Source organism: Oncorhynchus keta, unplaced genomic scaffold (assembly GCF_023373465.1).
Source record: "Oncorhynchus keta strain PuntledgeMale-10-30-2019 unplaced genomic scaffold, Oket_V2 Un_contig_20602_pilon_pilon, whole genome shotgun sequence".
Classification (NCBI taxonomy): Eukaryota; Metazoa; Chordata; class Actinopteri; order Salmoniformes; family Salmonidae; genus Oncorhynchus; species Oncorhynchus keta.
This window is the reverse complement of record NW_026282102.1, coordinates 1-12,500: the sequence shown is the minus strand read 5'-3', so window position 1 is coordinate 12,500 and position 12,500 is coordinate 1.

The following is a 12,500-nucleotide window of genomic DNA, read 5'->3' as shown; positions in this document are numbered from 1 at the left end:
GCCCGCCAACAGGAGTCGCTATAGCGCGATGGGACAAGCACCCGGCCCGCCAACAGGAGTCGCTATAGCGCGATGGGACAAGGACATCCCGGCTGGCCAAACCCTCCCCTAAGTGCCTTAGACCGATGAGCCACCCCTCCCTGCTCATTCTGTCTCACTCTCTCCCTCCCTCTCTCCCTCCCTCTCTCCATCCCTCATTCATCCATAATGTAATTTACAAAATAGCCTCCAACACTCTACTTAGCAAATTGGATGCAGTCTATCACAGTGCCATCCGTTTTGTCAACAAAGCCCCATATACTACCCATCATTGCGACCTGTGTGCTCTCGTTGGTTGGTCCTCGCTACATATTCGTCGCCAAACCGACTGGCTCCAGGTTATCTTTGCTAGGTAAAGCCCTGCGTTATCTCAGCTCACTGGTCACTGAAACAGTACCCACCTGTAGCACGCGCTCCAGCAGGTATATCTCACTGGTCATCCCCAAAGCCAACAACCCCTTTGGCCACCTTTCCTTCCAGTTCTCTGCTGCCAATGACATTTACATTTTACATTTAAGTCATTTAGCAGACGCTCTTATCCAGAGCGACTTACAAATTGGTGCATACACCTTATGACAACCAGTGGAACAGCCACTTGCATCTAAATCTTGTTGGGGGAGAAAGGGGGGTGAGAAGGATTACTTACCCTTACTTACCCTATCCTAGGTATTCCTTGAAGAGGTGGGGTTTCAGGTGTCTCCGGAAGGTGGTGATTGACTCCGCTGTCCTGGCGTCGTGAGGGAGTTTGTTCCACCATTGGGGGCCAGAGCAGCGAACAGTTTTGACTGGGCTGAGCGGGAACTGTACTTCCTCAGTGGTAGGGAGGCGAGCAGGCCAGAGGTGGATGAACGCAGTGCCCTTGTTTGGGTGTAGGGGCCTGATCAGAGCCTGGAGGTACTGAGGTGCCGTTCCCCTCACAGCTCCGTAGGCGAGCACCATGGTCTTGTAGCGGATGCGAGCTTCAACTGGAAGCCAGTGGAGAGAGCGGAGGAGCGGGGTGACGTGAGAGAACTTGGGAAGGTTGAACACCAGACGGGCTGCGGCGTTCTGGATGAGTTGTAGGGTTTAATGGCACAGGCAGGGAGCCCAGCCAACAGCGAGTTGCAGTAATCAAGACGGGAGATGACAAGTGCCTGGATTAGACCTGCGCCGCTTCCTGTGTGAGGCAGGGTCGTACTCTGCGGATGTTGTAGAGCATGAACCTACAGGAACGGGACACCGCCTTGATGTTAGTTGAGAACGTCAGGGTGTTGTCCAGGATCACGCCAAGGTTCTTAGCGCTCTGGGAGGAGGACACAATGGAGTTGTCAACCGTGATGGCGAGATCATGGAACGGGCAGTCCTTCCCCGGGAGGAAGAGGAGCTCCGTCTTGCTGAGGTTCAGCTTGAGGTGGTGATCCGTCATCCACACTGATATGTCTGCCAGACATGCAGAGATGCGATTCGCCACCTGGTCATCAGAAGGGGGAAAGGAGAAGATTAATTGTGTGTCGTCTGCATAGCAATGATAGGAGAGACCATGTGAGGTTATGACAGAGCCAAGTGACTTGGTGTATAGCGAGAATAAGAGAGGGCCTAGAACAGAGCCCTGGGGGACACCAGTGGTGAGAGCGCGTGGTGAGGAGACAGATTTCGCCACGCCACCTGGTAGGAGCGACCTGTCAGGTAGGACGCAATCCAAGCGTGGGCCGCGCCGGAGATGCCCAACTCGGAGAGGGTGGAGAGGAGGATCTGATGGTTCACAGTATCGAAGGCAGCCGATAGGTCTAGAAGGATGAGAGCAGAGGAGAGAGAGTTAGCTTTAGCAGTGCGGAGCGCCTCCGTGATACAGAGAAGAGCAGTCTCAGTTGAATGACTAGTCTTGAAACCTGACTGATTTGGATCAAGAAGGTCATTCTGAGAGAGATAGCGGTAGAGCTGGCTAAGGACGGCACGCTCAAGAGTTTTGGAGAGAAAAGAGAGAAGGGATACTGGTCTGTAGTTGTTGACATCGGAGGGATCGAGTGTAGGTTTTTTCAGAAGGGGTGCAACTCTCGCTCTCTTGAAGACGGGAGGGACGTAGCCAGCGGTCAGGGATGAGTTGATGAGCGAGGTAAGGTAAGGGAGAAGGTCTCCGGAAATGGTCTGGAGAAGAGAGGAGGGGATAGGGTCAAGCGGGCAGGTTGTTGGGCGGCCGGCCGTCACAAGACGCGAGATTTCATCTGGAGAGAGAGGGGAGAAAGAGGTCAGAGCATAGGGTAGGGCAGTGTGAGCAGAACCAGCGGTGTCGTTTGACTTAGCAAACGAGGATCGGATGTCATCGACCTTCTTTTCAAAATGGTTGACGAAGTCATCTGCAGAGAGGGGGAGGAGGGAGGGGGGAGGATTCAGGAGGGAGGAGAAGGTGGCAAAGAGCTTCCTAGGGTTAGAGGCAGATGCTTGGAATTTAGAATGGTAGAAAGTGGCTTTAGCAGCAGAGACAGAGGGAGGAAAAATGTAGAGAGGAGGGAGTGAAAGGATGCCAGGTCCGCAGGGAGGCGAGTTTTCCTCCATTTCCGCTCGGCTGCCCGGAGCCCTGTTCTGTGAGCTCGCAATGAGTCGTCGAGCCACGGAGCGGGAGGGGAGGACCGAGCCGGCCTGGAGGATAGGGGACATAGGGAGTCAAAGGATGCAGTAAGGGAGGAGAGGAGGGTTGAGGAGGCAGAATCAGGAGATAGGTTGGAGAAAGTTTGAGCAGAGGGAAGAGAAGATAGGATGGAAGAGGAGAGAGTAGCGGGGAGAGAGAGCGAAGATTGGGACGGCGCGATACCATCCGAGTAGGGGCAGTGTGGGAAGTGTTGGATGAGAGCGAGAGGGAAAAGGATACAAGGTAGTGGTCGGAGACTTGGAGGGGAGTTGCAATGAGGTTAGTGGAAGAACAGCATCTAGTAAAGATGAGGTCAAGCGTATTGCCTGCCTTGTGAGTAGGGGGGGGGAGGGTGAGAGGGTGAGGTCAAAAGAGGAGAGGAGGGAAAGAAGGAGGCAGAGAGGAATGAGTCAAAGGTAGACGTGGGGAGGTTAAAGTCGCCCAGAACTGTGAGAGGTGAGCCGTCCTCAGGAAAGGAGCTTATCAAGGCATCAAGCTCATTGATGAACTCTCCGAGGGAACCTGGAGGGCGATAAATGATAAGGATGTTAAGCTTGAAAGGGCTGGTAACTGTGACAGCATGGAATTCAAAGGAGGCAATAGACAGATGGGTAAGGGGAGAAAGAGAGAAAGACCACTTGGGAGAGATGAGGATCCCGGTGCCACCACCCCGCTGACCAGAAGCTCTCGGGTGTGCGAGAACACGTGGGCGGACGAGGAGAGAGCAGTAGGAGTAGCAGTGTTATCTGTGGTGATCCATGTTTCCGTCAGTGCCAAGAAGTCAAGGGACTGGAGGGAGGCATAGGCTGAGATGAACTCTGCCTTGTTGGCCGCAGATTGGCAGTTCCAGAGGCTACCAGAGACCTGGAACTCCACGTGGGTCGTACGCGCTGGGACCACCAGGTTAGGTGGTCGCGGCCACGCGGTGTGGAGCGTTTGTATGGTCTGTGCAGAGAGGAGAGAACAGGGATAGACAGACACATAGTTGACAGGCTACAGAAAAGGCTACGCTAATGCAAGGAAATTGAATGACAAGCGGACTACACGTCTCGAATGTTCAGAAAGTTGCTTACGTAGCAAGAATCTTATTGACTAAAATGATTAAAATGATACAGTACTGCTAAAGTAGGCTAGCTGGCAGTAGCTGCGTTGTTGACACTACACTAATCAAGTCGTTCCGTTGAGTGTAATAATTCTACAGTGCTGCTATTCGGGGCTAGCTGGCTAGCTAGCAGTGTTGTTTACGTTACGTTGAGTTAAAAGAACGACAATAGCTGGCTAGCTAACCTAGGGAATCGGTCTAGACTACACAATTATCTTTGAAACAAAGACGGCTATGCAGCTAGCCACGATCAAACAAATCAAACCGCTGCACTGCAATGAAACGAAAATGTGAAACCACCTGACCGGGTTGTTGAATTCAAAACAGCAGACGTTGGCTAGCTGTTAGCAGTTAGCTGTTGGCTAGCTAGCAGAGTCTCCTACGTTAAGGACGACAAATAGCTGGCTAGCGAACCTCAGTGAATTAAGATAATCACTCCAAGGCTACACACACTAAACTACACAATTATCTTGGAAACAAAGACAGCTATGTAGCTAGTTAACACTGAACTAATCAAGTCGTACAGTTGAGTGAATAGCACTACAGTGATGCTAATCTGTGTGCGTTAGCTAGCTCCTGGGCGAATAGCAGTGAAGGCTACGTTAGGGCGACGAAATACGATAATTATGCAATTATCTCTGATACAAGGACGGCTATGTAGCTAGCTAAGAAGAATTGCTAAGATTAGACAAATCAACCGTTGTACTATAATGAAATGTAATGAAAAAGTTATAAAAAGTTATACAACCTGCAGAGCGAAGTGCGAATGCGACCGCTCGCTCCAACTGGAACAAATTGCAAAAATCACTGAAGTTGGAGACTTATATCTCCCTCACTAACTTCAAGCATCGGCTGTCAGAGCAGCTTACTGATCGGTGTAGTTGTACACAGCCCATCTGTAAATAGCCCATCCAACCAACTACCTACCTCATCCCCATATTTTTTTTTTTTTTTTTCTGCTCTTTTGCACACCAGTATTTCTACTTGCACATCCTCATCTGCACATCTATCCCTCCAGTGTTAATTGCTCAATTGTAATTACTTCGCCACTATGGCCTATTTATTGCCTTACCTCCGGAGACAGTGTTGCAAGAATAAGGGTCACTGAGACAGTGTTTGCACACACTGTATACAGATTTTCTACTGTATTATTGACTGTACGTTTGTTTATCCCATGTGTAATTCTGTGTTGTTGTTTTTGTCGTACTGCTTTGCTTTATCTTGGCCAGGTTGCAGTTGTAAATGACAACTTGTTCTCAACTGGCCTACCTGGTTAAATAAAGGTGAAATAAATAAATACAAATAAAATATCTCTCTCCATCCCTCTCTCTATCCCTCTCCAACCCTCTCTCCATCCCTCTCTCTATCCCTCTCCAACCCTCTCTCCATCCCTCTCTCTATCCCTCTCCAACCCTCTCTCCATCCCTCTCTCGATTCATCTATCCATCCCTCTCTCCATCCCTCTCTCCATCCCTCTCTCTATCTCTCTCCATCCCTCTCTCCAACCCTCTCTCCATCCCTCTCTCTATCCCTCTCCAACCCTCTCTCCATCCCTCTCTATCCCTCTCCAACCCTCTCTCCATCCCTCTCTCCATCCCTCTCGCTATCTCTCTCCATCCCTCTCTCCATCCCCCTCTCCATCCCTCTCTCCATCCTTCTCTCTATTCCTCTCTCTATCCCTCTCTCTATCCCTCTCCATCCCTCTCTCTATCCCTCTCCATCCCTCTCTCCATCCCTCTCCATCCCTCTCTCCATCCTTCTCTCTATTCCTCTCTCCATCCCTCTCTCTATTCCTCTCTCCATCCCTCTCTCTATCCCTCTCCATCCCTCTCCTTCCCTCTCTCCATCCCTCTCCATCCCCCTCTCCATCTCCCTCTCTCTATCCCTCTCCATCCTTCTCTCTATTCCTCTCTCCATCCCTCTCTCCATCCCTCTCTCCAACCCTCTCTCCATCCCTCTCTCTATCCCTCTCCAACCCTCTCTCCATCCCTCTCTCTATCCCTCTCCAACCCTCTCTCCATCCCTCTCTCCATCCCTCTCGCTATCTCTCTCCATCCCTCTCTCCATCCCCCTCTCCATCCCTCTCTCCATCCTTCTCTCTATTCCTCTCTCTATCCCTCTCTCTATCCCTCTCCATCCCTCTCTCTATCCCTCTCCATCCCTCTCTCTATCCCTCTCCATCCCTCTCCATCCCTCTCTCCATCCTTCTCTCTATTCCTCTCTCCATCCCTCTCTCTATTCCTCTCTCCATCCCTCTCTCTATCCCTCTCCATCCCTCTCCTTCCCTCTCTCCATCCCTCTCCATCCCCCTCTCCATCTCCCTCTCTCTATCCCTCTCCATCCTTCTCTCTATTCCTCTCTCCATCCCTCTCTCTATCCCTCTCCATCCCTCTCCATCCCTCTCTCTATCCCTCTCTCTATCCCTCTCTCTATCCCTCTCCATCCCTCTCCATCCCTCTCTCCATCCCCCTCTCCATCTCCCTCTCTCTATCCCTCTCCATCCTTCTCTCTATTCCTCTCTCCATCCCTCTCTCTATCCCTCTCCATCCCTCTCTCTATCCCTCTCTCTATCCCTCTCCATCCCTCTCCATCCCTCTCTCCATCTCCCTCTCTCGATCCCTCTCCATCCCTCTCTCCATCTCCCTCTCTCTATCCCTCTCCATCTCCCTCTCTCTATCCCTCTCCATCCCTCTCTCCATCCTTCTCTCTATTCCTCTCTCTATCCCTCTCTCTATCCCTCTCCATCACTCTCTCCATCCCCCTCTCCATCTCCCTCTCTCTATCCCTCTCCATCCCTCTCTCCATCCCTCTCTCTATCCCTCTCTATCCCTCTCCATCCCTCTCTCCATCCCTCTCACCATCCCCCTCTCCATCCCCCTCTTCACCCCCCCAATAGAGGAGAGCTGTAGCTCCACTGTGACAGACGAGTTGTGTGTTAATAACTACCAGACTGAGATCTTCAACCAGCTCCCCAGCTCTTTGGCCCGACGACGGTCCCTCCATCACCACCAGGACAGGGGGACCACAGAGACATCGCACCCAGTAGAGAAGTACCCTGGACTGGTAGGAGAAGCCAGAGACAAGGCCTCTACCCAGCCGATCAGGAGCCTGCCGGTCTGTATGCAGAGGAAGAGAGAGGCAAGGTGAGTGATCGAGAGGTTGTGTCGCACACAAATATTCACCAAACTGTTGCAAGAATAAGGGTCACGGAGACAGTGTTGCAAGAATAAGGGTCAGTGAGGCAGTGTTGCAAGAATAAGGGCCACGGAGACAGTGTTGCAAGAATAAGGGTCAGTGAGGCGGTGTTGCAAGAATAAGGGTCACTGAGACAGTGGTGCAAGTTGCTTTGCCATTCTCTGTTTCAGTGTTTATGTTATCATATAAGGTAGAGTGAGAGAGTTGGGTGTGTGTGGATATGTGTGTGTGTGGATATGGGTGTGTGGGATATGGGTGTGTGTGGATATGGGTGTGTGTGGATATGGGTGTGTGAGTGATATGGATGTGTGTGGATATGGATGTGTGTGGATATGGGTGTGTGTGGATATGGGTGTGTGTGTGGATATGGATGTGTGTGGATATGGATGTGTGTGGATATGGATGTGTGTGTGGATATGGATGTGTGTGGATATGGGTGTGTGTGGATATGGATGTGTGGATATGGATGTGTGTGTGGATATGGATGTGTGTGGATATGGATGTGTGTGGATATGGATGTGTGTGGATATGGGTGTGTGTGGATATGGATGTGTGTGGATATGGATGTGTGTGGATATGGGTGTGTGTGGATACGGGTGTGTGTGGATATGGATGTGTGTGGATATGGATGTGTGTGGATATGGATGTGTGTGTGGATATGGATGTTTGTGGATATGTATGTGTGTGGATATGGATGTGTGTGTGGATATGGATGTGTGTATATGGGTGTGTGTGTGGATATGGATGTGTGTGTGGATATGGGTGTGTGTGGATATGGGTGTGTGTGGATATGGGTGTGTGTGTGGATATGGATGTTTGTGGATATGTATGTGTGTGGATATGGATGTGTGTGGATATGGATGTGTGTGTGGATATGGATGTGTGTGTGGATATGGATGTGTGTGTGGATATGGATGTGTGTGTGGATATGGATGTTTGTGGATATGGATGTGTGTGGATATGGATGTTTGTGGATATGGATGTGTGTGGATATGGGTGTGTGTGTGGATATGGATGTGTGTGGATATGGATGTGTGTGGATATGGATGTGTGTGGATATGGGTGTGTGTGTGGATATGGATGTGTGTGTGGATATGGGTGTGTGTGTGGATATGGATGTGTGTGTGGATATGGATGTGTGTGTGGATATGGATGTGTGTGGATATGGATGTTTGTGGATATGTATGTGTGTGGATATGGATGTGTGTGTGGATATGGATGTGTGTGTGGATATGGATGTGTGTGTGGATATGGATGTGTGTGTGGATATGGATGTGTGTGTGGATATGGATGTGTGTGGATATGGATGTTTGTGGATATGTATGTGTGTGGATATGGATGTGTGTGTGGATATGGATGTGTGTGGATATGGGTGTGTGTGTGGATATGGGTGTGTGGATATGGGTGTGTGTGGATATGGATGTGTGTGTGGGATATGGATGTGTGTGGATATGGGTGTGTGTGGATATGGATGTGTGTGGATATGGATGTGTGTGGATATGGATGTGTGTGGATATGGATGTGTGTGGATATGGGTGTGTGTGTGGATATGGATGTGTGTGGATATGGATGTGTGTGTGGATATGGATGTGTGTGTGGATATGGGTGTGTGTGGATATGGGTGTGTGTGGATATGGGTGTGTGTGTGGATATGGATGTTTGTGGATATGTATGTGTGTGGATATGGATGTGTGTGGATATGGATGTGTGTGGATATGGGTGTGTGTGTGGATATGGGATGTGTGTGTGGATATGGATGTGTGTGGATATGGATGTTTGTGGATATGTATGCGTGTGGATATGGATGTGTGTGTGGATATGGATGTGTGGATATGGGTGTGTGTGGATATGGATGTGTGTGTGGATATGGATGTGTGTGTGGATATGGATGTGTGTGGATATGGATGTTTGTGGATATGTATGTGTGTGGATATGGATGTGTGTGTGGATATGGGTGTGTGTGTGGATATGGATGTGTGGATATGGATGTGTGTGTGGATATGGATGTGTGTGTGGATATGGGATGTGTGTGGATATGTGTGTGTGTGGATATGGGTGTGTGTGGATATGGATGTGTGGATATGGATGTGTGTGGATATGGGTGTGTGTGGATATGGATGTGTGTGGATATGGATGTGTGTGTGGATATGGGTGTGTGTGGATATGGGTGTGTGTGGATATGGGTGTGTGTGGATATGGGTGTGTGTGGATATGGATGTGTGTGGGATATGGGTGTGTGGATATGGATGTGTGTGGGATATGGATGTGTGTGGATATGGGTGTGTGTGTGGATATGGGTGTGTGTGTGGATATGGGTGTGTGTGGATATGGGTGTGTGTGGATATGGGTGTGTGTGTGGATATGGATGTGTGTGTGGATATGGGTGTGTGTGTGGATATGGATGTGTGTGTGGATATGGGTGTGTGTGGATATGGGTGTGTGTGTGGATATGGATGTGTGTGTGGATATGGATGTGTGTGGATATGGATGTGTGTGTGGATATGGGTGTGTGGATATGGATGTGTGTGGATATGGGTGTGTGTGGATATGGGTGTGTGTGTGGATATGGATGTGTGTGGATATGGATGTTTGTGGATATGTATGTGTGTGGATATGGATGTGTGTGTGGATATGGATGTGTGTGGATATGGGTGTGTGTGGGATATGGGTGTGTGTGGATATGGGTGTGTGTGGATATGGATGTGTGTGTGGATATGGATGTGTGTGGATATGGGTGTGTGTGGATATGGATGTGTGTGGATATGGATGTGTGTGGATATGGATGTGTGTGGATATGGATGTGTGGGATATGGGTGTGTGTGTGGATATGGATGTGTGATATGGATGTGTGTGTGGATATGGATGTGTGTGTGGATATGGGTGTGTGTGGATATGGGTGTGTGTGGATATGGGTGTGTGTGTGGATATGGATGTTTGTGGATATGTATGTGTGTGGATATGGATGTGTGTGGATATGGATGTGTGTGGATATGGGTGTGTGTGTGGATATGGATGTGTGTGTGGATATGGATGTGTGTGGATATGGATGTTTGTGGATATGTATGCGTGTGGATATGGATGTGTGTGTGGATATGGATGTGTGGATATGGGTGTGTGTGGATATGGATGTGTGTGTGGATATGGATGTGTGTGGATATGGGATTTGTGTGGATATGGATGTTTGTGGATATGTATGTGTGTGGATATGGATGTGTGTGTGTGGATATGGGTGTGTGTGTGTGGATATGGATGTGTGTGGATATGGATGTGTGTGTGGATATGGATGTGTGTGTGGATATGGATGTGTGTGGATATGGGTGTGTGGATATGGGTGTGTGTGGATATGGATGTGTGTGGATATGGATGTGTGATATGGGTGTGTGTGGATATGGATGTGTGTGGATATGGATGTGTGTGTGGATATGGGTGTGTGTGGATATGGGTGTGTGGATATGGGTGTGTGTGGATATGGATGTGTGTGTGGATATGGGTGTGTGTGGATATGGATGTGTGTGGATATGGATGTGTGTGGATATGGGTGTGTGTGTGATAAGGGTGTGTGTGGATATGGGTGTGTGTGGATATGGGTGTGTGTGGATATGGGTGTGTGTGTGGATATGGATGTGTGTGTGATATGGGTGTGTGTGTGGATATGGATGTGTGTGTGGATATGGGGTGTGTGGATATGGGTGTGTGTGGATATGGATGTGTGATATGGATGTGTGTGTGATATGGGTGTGTGGGATATGGATGTGTGGGGATATGGGTGTGTGTGGATATGGGTGTGTGTGTGGATATGGGTGTGTGGGATATGGATGTGTGTGGATATGGGTGTGTGTGGATATGGGTGTGTGTGGATATGGATGTGTGGGGCTATGGGTGTGTGGGATATGGATGTGTGTGGATATGGATGTGTGTGTGGATATGGGTGTGTGTGGATATGGATGTGTGTGGATATGGATGTGTGTGGATATGGGTGTGTGTGTGGATATGGGTGTGTGTGTGGATATGGGTGTGTGTGATATGGGTGTGTGTGGATATGGGTGTGTGTGTGATATGGATGTGTGTGTGGATATGGGTGTGTGTGTGGATATGGATGTGTGTGTGGATATGGGTGTGTGTGGATATGGGTGTGTGTGTGGATATGGATGTGTGTGGATATGGATGTGTGTGTGGATATGGGTGTGTGTGGATATGGATGTGTGTGGATATGGGTGTGTGTGGATATGGGTGTGTGTGTGGATATGGGTGTGTGTGGATATGGGTGTGTGTGGATATGGGTGTGTGGATATGGGTGTGTGTGGATATGGATGTGTGTGATATGGATGTGTGTGGATATGGGGTGTGTGTGTGGATATGGATGTGTGTGGATATGGATGTGTGTGGATATGGGTGTGTGTGGATATGGGTGTGTGTGGATATGGGTGTGTGTGGATATGGGTGTGTGTGGATATGGGTGTGTGTGGATATGGGTGTGTGTGGATATGGATGTGTGTGTGGATATGGATGTGTGGGATATGGATGTGTGTGGATATGGGTGTGTGGATATGGATGTGTGGATATGGATGTGTGTGGATATGGGTGTGTGTGGATATGGATGTGTGTGGATATGGATGTGTGTGGATATGGATGTGTGTGGATATGGGTGTGTGGATATGGGTGTGTGTGGATATGGGATGTGTGTGGATATGGGGTGTGTGTGGATATGGGTGTGTGTGGATATGGATGTGTGTGGATATGGGTGTGTGGGATATGGGTGTGTGATATGGGTGTGTGTGTGTGGATATGAGGTGTGTGGATATGAGTGTGTGTGGATATGGGTGTGTGTGGATATGGGTGTGTGGGATATGAGTGTGTGTGGATATGGGTGTGTGTGATATGGGTGTGTGTGATGGAGCTGTATAATGATACAAGATATAAGATTGAAAAGACTACTTGCTGGTAAAGAGGTGTCATCTGTCAATCAGGGACCTGGAGGCACCTGCAGACGCGCACTGCTGGCCGATGGGAGTCATGGAAGCGGAACTAGAGCATAAACAGGAAGAGGCCTGGGAGCAGGTGGGCGAGGCAATGGCAAGGCTTTACCATGGAGCAGCACCTCCACACCATTGAAGGTGAGAGGAGAGGGAGAGGGAGAGGGAGAGGAGAGGGGAGAGGGAGGGAGAGGAGAGAGAGGAGAGGGAGAGGGAGAGGGAGAGGGAGAGAAGGGAGAGGGGAGGAGGGAGAGGGAGGGAGAGGGAGAGAGAGGGAGGAGAGGGAGAGGGAGTGCGTGTGTGTGTAGTGTTGCCCAACCCACCTCAAACTTGTATATCAAACAGACCATTTCAAAACAAGCTGCCATTTCCTCATAAAACATGACGTTATGTTCTGTGTTGGCAGAATGTGTTGGCAGAATGGTGTTGGGCAGAATGGTGTTGGCAGAATGGTGTTGGCAGAATGGTGTTGGCAGAATGGTGTTGGCAGAATGGTGTTGGCAGAATGGTGTTGGCGTATATCCCGGTAATATACGCCAGTGAGGCTGGGTTGGAATGTACTGCCATCTCAGTCACCTGCTGCACC